This window comes from Mustela lutreola, chromosome 9 (genome assembly GCF_030435805.1).
Source record: "Mustela lutreola isolate mMusLut2 chromosome 9, mMusLut2.pri, whole genome shotgun sequence".
Taxonomy (NCBI): Eukaryota; Metazoa; Chordata; class Mammalia; order Carnivora; family Mustelidae; genus Mustela; species Mustela lutreola.
The window spans coordinates 39,341,997-39,354,509 of record NC_081298.1 but is presented as its reverse complement, the minus strand read 5'-3'; the positions used below and the strand labels follow the sequence as shown (position 1 = coordinate 39,354,509).

The following is a 12,513-nucleotide window of genomic DNA, read 5'->3' as shown; positions in this document are numbered from 1 at the left end:
AATACTTAGCACTCTTAACCTGTAAAGTTGATTGTGTGTGTCATCTATAAAATACATAACCCAAAGTAGAAAAAGTACAAGAGACAAATGATTTACCAAACTGCCTACGTTTTAGCAACCAAGAAAATACATCTATATAAAGCTTTAAAAAAAAAAAAAGAATTTCTCTCCCCTGGAGTGCCTGGGTGGCTCAATGGGTTAAAGCCTCTGCCTTCAGCTCCGGTCATGATCCCAGACTCCTAGGATTGAGCCCCACGTAGGGCTCTCTGCTCAGCAGGGAGCCTGCTTCCCTCTCTCTCTGCCTACTTGCGATCTCTGTCAAATAAATAAATAAAATCTTTAAAAAAAAAAAAAAAGAAGAATCTCTCTCCCTCTCCTTTGGTTCCTCCTCCCCATGCTCTCTTTCTCTCTCTCAAGTAAATAAATCTTTAAAAAAAAAAAAAAAAGTAAATGTTACAAGGTAACTGAATAGGGTTCCTTGTATATTTTTTCCCTCAGGGGAAATGGTGTGTACCTATCACAACAGAGACAGAGAGAATGTGAGTTTCATTGGTTACTATGGGTTCAAAATAACATTCATTTTAACATATTTATTTTTGATGACTTCTAGGAATTAACATTGTTTTACCATTTTTTACAATCAATCCATAAACAAGCATATCTGATAGCCAACAATAGTTTGTTTCAAAAAATGTCTTTGAAACATTGGGAACAATTTTTCCATGCAACAAAAACAGCAACCCAGATGAAGACTTTCATTAACATATCAATATCCAAACAGAAATCAGAACAAACATTTAAGACTTAGACTACAGAAGAAATCAAGGCAGATTTCTGGATCTGGAGATACTGGCATGTTTCTAATAAAATAAAAGTGTTTTATTACTACTCCTTAATACTTAACACTGAACTAGAGTTGACCTGAAATCCTCCAAACTCAACCTATTCTTCCCCACTCTCATGTTTTCTAAATTAGTTTCTTGTATCAGAATGCCGTTCTGTACCATCTTTTTCACTTTAAAAAACTTACACATCCATTTTTTAACCTCCAGTTCACTGCCCATTTTCCATGTCTTCATCCTGATCACCACACTAAAAGTGATCTTTTTTATGGGACGGAGTCTATTTGGAGAAATAAAATGAATTCTAGTGACACCATTTCACACATAGTGCCTTATATTATGACCACTTATTCATTTGTCTCATTTTGAGGATAAAGATTGAATACAAATTTATTTCTACCATAGGAATAAGGACAATGCCTTGCAAATTGCATTGGAAAGCATGATAAATGTTTATGGAATAAGAGAAAGATTAGATAAAATAGATAAAAGAATAAGATGATTAGAAAACAAGTAACTATTTAGTGTATGCTATGGACCCTAACAAAGCTGTGAATGCAAAGAAGGGAGACATGAATAAAGGTTAATCTGGTTGATTAATTAAATTTAAATTTTAAAAAAAGGTTACTCTGGTTAATAAAGGTAGTTTGGCAGGGCATCTTGGGGACTGGAGCTGAGGACTGAAAACTGGTAAGTGGTGGATAAAAGATATTGAAGGCATTGGCATGAGGAAAAACTGATCGGAGAAATCATCTATCTACCAAAATAGAATGAAAGGAAATATGAAGTACTCAGAGAATTTATGAAATGCACTGGGGTTGTTACAGACATTTAGATAGTATTAAGTAATTGAGATCATTCAGTGAATCATTAGGGCTGTTTCCTTTATACTCAATAAGGTACAGGAGTGTGGCAGTTCTTTCCTAGCTTGAATCTAATCTGAAAACTCATCTTAATGACAGTTTAGTTACCAGTACAGATTTAACTGAAATTATGTCCATAATTCTACATCTTCCTTTCAAGAATACTTAAAATCCACATCCTTGTTTCAGATGTGACTAAAATAGCCAGAGGGTTTCTGAGAAACACCTATTATACTACAGTAAGAAAATCTGCTATTTCAAATGGTAATGGTGGGGAGGAGTCAAGATGGCGGAGAAGTAGCAAGCTGAGACTGCTTCAGCTAGCCGGAGATCAGCTAGATAGCTTATCTAAAGATTGCAAACACCTGAAAATCCATCGGCAGATCGAAGAGAAGAAGAACAGCAATTCTGGAAACAGAAAAACAACCACTTTCTGAAAGGTAGGACCGGCGGAGAAGTGAATCCAAAGCGACGGGAAGATAGACCCCGGGGGGAGGGGCCGGCTCCCGGCAAGCAGCGGAGCAACCGTGCACAAAATCAGGACTTTTAAAAGTCTGTTCTGCTGAGGGACATCGCTCCAGAGGCTAAACCGGGGCGAAACCCACGCGGGGTCAGCGTGGCCTCAGGTCCCGCAGGGTCACAGAAGGATCGGGGGTGTCTGAGTGTCGCAGAGCTTGCGGGTATTGGAACGGGAAAGCCGGCTACAGAGACAGAGCCGACAGTAAGCTCGCAGCTCGGTGTTACCTTGAACCGGTCGCAGGCTCGGTGAGCTCGGAGCGCGGCCGGAGGTCAGGCAGACGGGAGTAACTGGGCGCTGTTCTCTGAGGGCGCACTGAGGAGTGGGGCCCTGGGCTCTCGGCTCCTCCGGGCCGGAGACCAGGAGGCCGCCATTTGTATTCCCGTCCTCAGGAACTCTACGGAAAGCGCTCAGGTAACAAAAGCTCCTGAAAGCAAACCCGAGCGGATTACTCACCCCGGCCCCGGGTAAGGGCGGTGTAATTCCGCCTGGGGCAAAGACACTTGAGAATCACTACACCAGGCCCCTCCCCCAGAAGATCAACAAGAAATCCAGCCGAGACCAAGTTCACCTACCAAGGAGTGCGGTTTCAATACCAAGGAGAGCAGCAGAATTCCAGAGGAGGAGAAAGCCAAACACGGAACTCATGGCTTTTTTCCTGGGATTTTTTTTAGTCTTGCAGTTAATTTGATTTTTTCTTTTTCATTTTTTTTTTTTCTCGCCTTCGGGTAAAATTTTTTTTTTAACTGTTACCTTTTTCTTTTTTAACGATTTTTTACTAGTTTATCTAATATATATATTTTTCTTTTTTACATTTTTCTTAGGTGTCTTCTTTTTTTAAAAATTCTTTTCTTTTCTTTTCTTTTTTTTTTTCTTTTCTTTTTGTTTTTTTTTTTCTTTCTTCCTTTTTGAACCTCTTTTTATCCCCTTTCTCCCCACTCACGATTTTGGATCTCTTCTAATTTGGTTAAAGCATATTTTCCTGGGGTTGTTGCCACCCTTTTAGTATTTTACTTGCCCCTTCATTTACTCTTATCTGGACAAAATGACAAGACGTAAAAATTCAACACAAAAAAAAGAACAAGAGGCAGTACCGAAGGCTAGGGACCTAATCAATACAGACATCGGTAATATGTCAGATCTAGAGTTCAGAATGACAATTCTCAAGGTTCTAGCCGGGCTCGAAAAAGGCATGGAAGATATTAGAGAAACCCTCTCGAGATATATAAAAGCCCTTTCTGGAGAAATAAAAGAACTAAAATCTAACCAAGGTGAAATCAAAAAAGCTATTAATGAGGTGCAATCAAAAATGGAGGCTCTAACTGCTAGGATAAATGAGGCAGAAGAAAGAATTAGTGATATAGAAGACCAAATGACAGAGAATAAAGAAGCTGAGCAAAAGAGGGACAAACAGCTACTGGACCACGAGGGGAGAATTCGAGAGATAAGTGACACCATAAGACGAAACAACATTAGAATAATTGGGATTCCAGAAGAAGAAGAAAGTGAGAGGGGAGCAGAAGGTATACTGGAGAGAATTATTGGGGAGAATTTCCCCAATATGGCAAAGGGAACGAGCATCAAAATTCAGGAGGTTCAGAGAATGCCCCTCAAAATCAATAAGAATAGGCCCACACCCCGTCACCTAATAGTAAAATTTACAAGTCTCAATGACAAAGAGAAAATCCTGAAAGCAGCCCGGGAAAAGAAGTCTGTAACATACAATGGAAAAAATATTAGATTGGCAGCTGACTTATCCACAGAGACCTGGCAGGCCAGAAAGAGCTGGCATGATATTTTCAGAGCACTAAACGAGAAAAACATGCAGCCAAGAATACCATATCCAGCTAGGCTATCATTGAAAATAGAAGGAGAGATTAAAAGCTTCCAGGACAAACAACAACTGAAAGAATTTGCAAATACCAAACCAGCTCTACAGGAAATCTTGAAAGGGGTCCTCTAAGCAAAGAGAGAGCCTACAAGTGGTAGATCAGAAAGGAACAGAGACCATATACAGTAACAGTCACCTTACAGGCAATACAATGGCACTAAATTCATATCTCTCAATAGTTACCCTGAATGTGAATGGGCTAAATGCCCCTGTCAAAAGACACAGGGTATCAGAATGGATAAAAAAACAAAGCCCATCTATATGTTGCCTCCAAGAAACACATTTTAAGCCCGAAGACACCTCCAGATTTAAAGTGAGGGGGTGGAAAAGAATTTACCATGCTAATGGACATCAGAAGAAAGCAGGAGTGGCAATCCTTATATCAGATCAATTAGATTTTAAGCCAAAGACTATAATAAGAGATGAGGAAGGACACTATATCATACTCAAAGGGTCTGTCCAACAAGAAGATTTAACAATTTTAAATATCTATGCCCCCAATGTGGGAGCAGCCAACTATATAAACCAATTAATAACAAAATTCAAATGGTAATGGTGACCAATTATGCTTTGGTACTGCAAATAGAGTTGACAGCAATGCTCTGGAGAAGTTTTGTACACTAGGCTCCAAGTTCTATAATGTCTTTCTACCAAATATTCTGAAACGAATTTAACATTAAGATTTTTCAGTATGCTGAGCTGTCAATCAAGCTTTAGTTGCCCTGATACTGTTCTTCTAAGGAACTACAGTGCTTTACTTACCCATGATCAGTAACAGCAGGCATGCCCAACCTAATACCCCTACTAACAATGTACAGACACTCGGCCATTTTGCAATGGAGAAAAAGCTTGATTTTCTATACAGCATGAATAAGGCTTTCTAAAGCAATTTCAAAACAGATTTCCAGAAGCAACTTTTAAGGGCAGCTGAATGAGGCTTTTAGCATGCTTTGATAACTATCAAAATTCCCAAATTACATAAGTGCTTAATAACAAGTAAGCATTTCCAACCTGGGTTTACATAAAATATTACCTTCCCTAAAGAAACTAAAAGAAAACCTGAAAGGCATTTCGTCAGCACTTTAACTTTGGGATGTGTGAAAAGCAATTTGAAAATTGTAGCCAGTTGTAAAAATACATATATATTTTTTGCTTACTCTTTTTTTTTTTGCCTCCACATTAAGAAACATATATTTTTTTAAACTGTTGTTGGCTTAATTTCTTCCAAAGATGATTATAACTAAGTAACCGCATGAATCAAACCCTGATTGATGTACCTTCTTATAACTACTGCTGATAGATAGCCCTTAAGGGCAAAACCAGGGCACTCTTACAGAATAAACATTGATAGGAAGTGGAGATACATAATTTAAAAACAGCAAACTTATACTAGAACACACAGTTTAATATTCTCCTTATATTACACTTTTCACATTGCACTGAAAGAAGTTCCTAGGTAACTAAATGTAAACAACAAAACTGAACAATAATGTCAAATATTAAAAAACAGGAGGGATAGGCAGATAATTAAAAGATATAAGACACTCTTGATTCTCACTGCTTTAAATATTTTGCATTGGTAATATATTTTAAATAATTCAAACAAAAGCATCCAATTTAGATGCTGTTAATTTGCAAAGTGGAAGTTGCAAGAGTATAAAAAGCAACACTTAATCATACTATTTACTAAGCTCCCATAAGGCACAGCATCCAAGACGTCAGTAAAGGTCATACAGTGAAGGATAGATAGTTTCAAATTTTTTGCTACTCTTTCCATCAAAAAGTGGAGTCTATTTCTCTTGCCCTTGAGTCTGGGCCTACCCTGCAACTTTGTCCAACAGAATGTAGGGAAATAAACTATAATTTCTGAGGCTGGGCCTTAGAAATTCCATAGCTTCTACCTTCTCCCTAAGAATATTTCCTTTTGGAATCCAGACACCATGCTTTGAGAAGCCCAAGTCACATCCAGAGGCCACACAGAGGAAAATGGAGGCATTCTGGTCATCTGAGCATCCATCAACAGTCAGGTCTAAGTGTCCATGTGTATGAGTCACCCTGAACTTCCCATCCCAGGCTGATGTTTCAATAACTGCAACTAAATTTTAAGGATTATTACATGTCAAGTTTTAATATAAAATCGGAGAAAAATATACACAATTATCTGAATAATCTACAATAATATTCCTCCTTTTTTCACCATATCTGTGTAAGGCGAGTTTTTATGTATTTTAAGCAAAACAACATACTGCAATAAATAGAATGCAGAAGCAAACATAAGACTCCAGTTAATCTCATCAAGCAATCACCAAAGAGATCTGCAAAAAATGTAAAGCAAAGCAACCTTAATTATTTTTGTCCGGGAAATATAGTTATTCCTATTAAAATTATATATGTTGAAATACATGTTTATTATATTTTTGTATATATTTTAATGATATATATAATATAAAATTCACCATTATAAAGCATTACATTATACATAAAGCATTATGAAACACAAAATTCAGTGTTTTTAGTATAATTACAAAGTGTCTCACCATCACCACTAATCCCAGAATACTTTCATTATCCCCAAAAGAAACTATGTTTCTATTAATAGTCATTCCTTATTTCCCTATATCTTCAGTCCCTGGCAACAGCTAATCTACTTTGTGTCTCTACATATTTTTTTCTATTCTGGACATTTCACATAAATAAAATCACATACTATATGGCCTTTTCTGTCTAGTTACTTTCACTTAGCATAATATTTTCAAGTTTCATCCATACTATACCTGTATTATATGTATACCTGCATATACCTGTATTTTATTACTTCTTATGGCCATATACTTTTCCAGTGGATGGATTTATTGCATTTTGCTTATCCATTCATCAAATGATGAACCTCTTGAGTTGTTCCTGTTTTTTTCACTATTATAAATGATTATGAGCATTTGTGTACCAGCTTTTGTATGGATATATGTAATTTTCTTAGATGTTGTTATTGACTTGTTTTAAGATGAATTAACTATTTTAAACATTTTTTAATTATACAATATAAAATATACATAAATTGAAACTTTTTAGGGCCCTAGATAACTTTTAAAAGTACAAAGGGTTTTGAGACCAAAAATTTGAAAACCACTGCTATATGGAATTTTTTTCTATTGCTTTTCAAAGAAATATGAAAATATAACTTTTTCATATCTCCTTTGGAGTATTGATTCATAGGAATTCCAAATAATTTTTAGCTTTTATAAAACATGATCTTGGAAGCTTTATTCCTAGGTTGAATTTAAGAAGAAATAATGATCAACCAATACAATAAAGTCATGCAGAAGAGGGTAAATGTCATAATATACGGAGGATTTCTTTTCCCTACAAGATGCTAAAAAAAGGTGAAATGTTTTATTACTTTTTACAAACTGCTAGTTTCTAAAGATATTTAACTTCACTTTTGATACATGGGCTCTTCAAATCCATGACCTAAGTGAGCTTCAGGCCCCTGTGTCAATCCTTGGACCTTTGAAATAATTGTCTTGAGTCTTTCATACTTGAGGGAGAGATACCTGGTCCCAGTCTCCCCTGATGCCTGTCAATATAATTTTAATCAAATATCTGGTAGCTGGCGTTCCTGTACTCACTACTCACAGAAGATTATTTTTATTGGGTATTTCATAATCATAATTCTTGAACCATTATTATATAATCAACCTTAGGAAAACTTTCAAAGTTTCCTATTAAACACATTTGGTATATCTGTTTCCCCAAAGATATTAAATTCATAAACTTCTATAGAATATGTTTGGTATCTATAAATGATTACACATGTCTTTAAGTAGTATCCTTTGACAAAGCTGTATATATACTTCTCACTTTCTGAATGTCTCCAAATTTTAAAAATACATTCATGTGAAAATAGTGCTACACTATGACCCAGCAATTGCACTATTGGGTATTTACCCTAAAGATACAAATGTAGTGATCCAAAGGGGCATGTGCACCTGAATGTTTATAGCAGCAATGTCCACAATAGCCAAACTATGAAAAGAACATAGATGTCCATCAACAGATGAATGGATAAAGAAGATGTAGTGTGTGTGTATACACACACACACACACACACACACACAATGGAATACTACGCAGCCATCAAAAGAAATGAAATCTTGCCATTTGCAACGATGTGGATGGATCTACAGGGTATTATGCTGAGCAAAATAAGTCTATCATAGAAAGACAATTATCATATGATCTCTCTGATATGAGGAATTTGAGAGGCAAGGCAGGGGGTTTGGGGGGGTAGGGAGGGAAAAAATGAAACAAGATGGGATCAGGAGGGAGACAAACCATAAGAGACTCTTAATCTCACAAAACACACTGAGGGTTGCTGGGGGTGATGGTATAAGGATAGGGTGGTTGGGTTATGGACATTGGGGAGGGTATGGGCTATTGTGAGTGCTGTGCAATGTGTAAGCCTAATGATTCACAAACCTTACCCCTGGGGCAAATAATACATTACATGTTACTAAAAATAATTAATTAAAAAAATAAATAATAAACAAATAAACAAACAAAAAACCACACACACACACATTCATGTAGTAAACCAGGTTCTTAAAGGCTTTAGGTCATGCTTTTCTGTGTGTGATAATGTCAAGTTCCAGACAGACATTGGAAAACAGAAAAGTTACCATAGGATATTTGGTTAGTCTTTCATTATTGAAAGGACTATTTTCAATAATAAGCATATAGTTTAGGATAATTCTTTATTGTTCTTTATTGAAAATGGATAGTAAAATCCTCTTTCACTGAAACACTATTCCATGGAGTGATACAGAAATTTCCTTCTGACAAGGATCTTGATTTTCTCAAAGGTCATCCAATTATTCCTGGTTGAATTCCCAGGTGACACACTAATTTGGAAATGTTTCCTCATTAGTGTTGACATCTATCTCCCAAGTGCTGGAAAAAACTTCATATACTACATCATTCATTTGAAATATGGATTTAGAAAGGGAAAAAAGAAATCTTTGCTTTTAACTATCTGGACATAATTGTATAGTATATACATTTATCATATACAAGAGAAGATGTTTCAATTAAAAGGCATTAGAGGGCACCTGGGTGGGTCAGTGGGTTAATCCTTTGCCTTCGGCTCAGGTCATGATCTCAGGGTCCTGGAATCGAGTCCAGCATCGGGCTCTCTGCTCAGCGGGGAGCCTGCTTCCTCCTCTCTCTCTGCCTGTCTCTCTGCCTACTTGTGATTTCTCTCTCTGTGTGTCAAATAAATAAAAATCTTTAAAAAAAAAAAAAAAGGCATTAGAGCAGCATGAAAAGTAAAATGCTTTGGAGCTCAAATCCTGCTTCCATCCCTTATCTGCTTAAAAGATCACAAGGAAGTTGTTGAGCCTCTCTGAGATTCAATTTCCCTATCTGCAAAAATAAAAAGCAGTATCCTTGCACTCTAATTATCAAAATGCAAGTAAATTATCTGATAAAGTACATAGGATCTCTACATTGCTATCTTTTATTAAAGGTATCTTTACTATTATCATAACAAAAGGCATCTTAAGACAACAAAGGTCTACCATGAAATTCATGGCAATCCCTAGAGTTGAAGAACAGCCTAACTGCATCAAGAGCAAGCATAAAGGTAAGAGAAAAAGATAATTGCCCTGGGGTTAGCTAGTCAAATAAAATAGCATTTTGGGGTTTATTGTTGTTTTTGTTTTTGTTTTTTCTAGGAGGAAGGGGAAGGAAGACAGCCTGTGAGAAGGGAACTATTTTCCGCTTTCATTGTTAGGGATCTGGAAAGTTAATCATTTTTGCTGAAATGCCAACAGTTTTATGTAGTACTCCAGCCTTTAACACTTCCTATCTCCAATACAATACCACAGGCATGAAACACAAATATTTTCCTCAAACATCATTTTGATGCTCTCCCTTGCCCTATCCAGAAGCATACAAACACCCACCACACTCCCATTTCAAGACCTACCCTATCCCAACAGCCCACTTTTCATGGACTTCACTTACAGCAACTCCACGTATACTGACAAAACCACAAGAATTGATTCATATATAAACATATATTTTTTTCTTCTTCTTTTATATATATAAATTATATATATAATTTAAATATAATATATATTTATAAATATATAATTTAAATATATAATCATAGTTATATAAATTTATATATCTATATAAATATATAAATATAAAATATATATATAACTTATATATAATTTATATTAAAATATATATAATTTATATATATTTATATATTATAAATATATAATTTAAATATATATAATTATATTTATATATATAAAAATCCCAAAATAGTCAACTTAAAAAATGGATTCAAAGTAACTTTCATACTTTAATTGCAGTCTGTTTAAAACAATAAATAACTCTCATTTAAAATCCACAGATTATATTTTCTGATATACCCACAGGGCAGAAGATAGTTGTATTCTGTATTCTAAAATCTTATTAAATGTGATAGTAATTTATTCAAAATGGTAGTACTTTGAAGTTCTGATTATTTTCCTGTACTTATGTCTTCTAATTAAATTAGCAAGTAACTGAAACACAAACAATATGAAATACATTCCATTTCATTTAAGATTTAATTAGGGATCATATTTATATTATGGATACATACTTACTTACAGTGATACCAATCTTACATTTTTTACAAAAACAGACGAAGGAGGGAGAACGCTGCTGAAGAAGACTACTGGAACTTATAGAAAATATTACTGTGCTTCTCAAATACTCAACTAGTGTACTTTTATTTACAGTCTATATAGCCCTACCAATTTATTTTCAATCCTTTTTTAAAAAATATTTTATTTATTTGACAGACAGAGATCACAAGTAGGCAGAGAGGCAGGCAGAGAGAGAGAGGGAAGTAGGCTCCCCGCTGAGCAAAAGCCCGATGTAGGCCTCAAGCCCAGGACCCAAAGGCAGAGGCTTAACCCACTGAGCCACCCAGGCACCCCTAATTTCAATCCTTTTAAACTTTGGTAATTTATCCACTGGTGGATAATCTGTAGCTTTTTCCTCTCCAGTGCTCAGTACATTCTAAAGAAAGGCCAAGATGGCAACAAAGTAGGTGGAAATTGCATTATGAATATGTATGTATATGCACATGTATATATCTGAATAGTTTTGAATAATACTTTATAGAAATTTTATTTTTTGAAATTGCTATTAAGCAAGTTATTTAAGATCAATCTAAAAGCAAATTTAAAAGTTAACCATTAGCTACAAAGATTCACTGTTCACTATTATCAGCATTTTCTAAACATTTACTTACCTAGTAGCTCTTACTGATGCTCTTATACCTCATCTCATTCATCTTAACCTGAAGTTGGAAGTCCTTTCCAAATAATTATCACCCCCTCAGGAAAACTAAGCATTGAGATGCTTCTCTCCGGGAGACCAAATTAGTATTTCAACCCAGAAAACTTTCTTTTGCCAGTCCTTTTTTTCCCTACCTGATGCTAAGTGCTGAAACAATGCTGTAGATCTCCTCTTCCAGCACTGTGTTCTTTCCTCTCATATGAAGAATTAGAAAATGAAAAAATATAAATATATATATTGCAGGGGTCTCTCCTCCCTCACCTCTGATTAAATTATAGTAGATTCTCTGCCTATTTCTTTACTTTCTTTTTTCTTTTTATTCATTCATTTATTAAATAAATACTTGATAAATGAATGAATAAACAGGATTAAAATGGTTTCCACCCTTTTCTTTGATGTAAGATCTTCCAGTCCACAATGTTTAATTAGTTAACCACTAGATTCTCAGTTAAGTTATTCAAATACAACTTAGCCTCACAAAACCTTTAAACCATCAGACAACCTAGTTCGTTGGGAAACATTTTTTAACTTATATATCTAAAACTGAATTTTTGAACATATTCACTCAGAAAGTTCTTTCTTGAGTAACTATTCTACCAACTTAAATAAGTTTTGTCTACCAACTTAAATAAGTTTTGAAGATCTCATAGGATTTCATTAGTGTATTTCTTTTTTTTTTTTAAAGATTTTTTATTTATTTATTTGACAGAGAGAGATCACAAGTAGGCAGAGAGGCAGTCAGAGAGAGAGAGAGGAGGAAGCAGGCTCCCTGCTGAGCAGAGAGCCCGATGCGGGACTTGATCCCAGGACCCTGAGATCATGACCTGAGCCGAAGGCAGTGGCTTAACCCACTGAGCCACCCAGGTGCCCCTTATTAGTATATTTCTAACTGCACTCCAAATTTTTATCTATTTTTATATCCCCTCAATTCAAAATTATTATTATAGATCAACTGTATTTTAAAACACTATATTATAAGGAAGCTTCTTCAGAGCAAAACAACAGTAACGGCAACAAAATTTAGAATTCACTGACCACAGA

General features: G+C 35.4%; 1 protein-coding gene across 2 annotated transcripts in view; it reads right to left on the bottom strand.

Annotated features, from left to right (window-relative positions):
* MACROD2 (mono-ADP ribosylhydrolase 2) overlaps positions 1-12,513 on the bottom strand; it is a 1,974,291-nt gene that overhangs the window by 1,667,405 nt on the left and 294,373 nt on the right. The window lies entirely within an intron of this gene.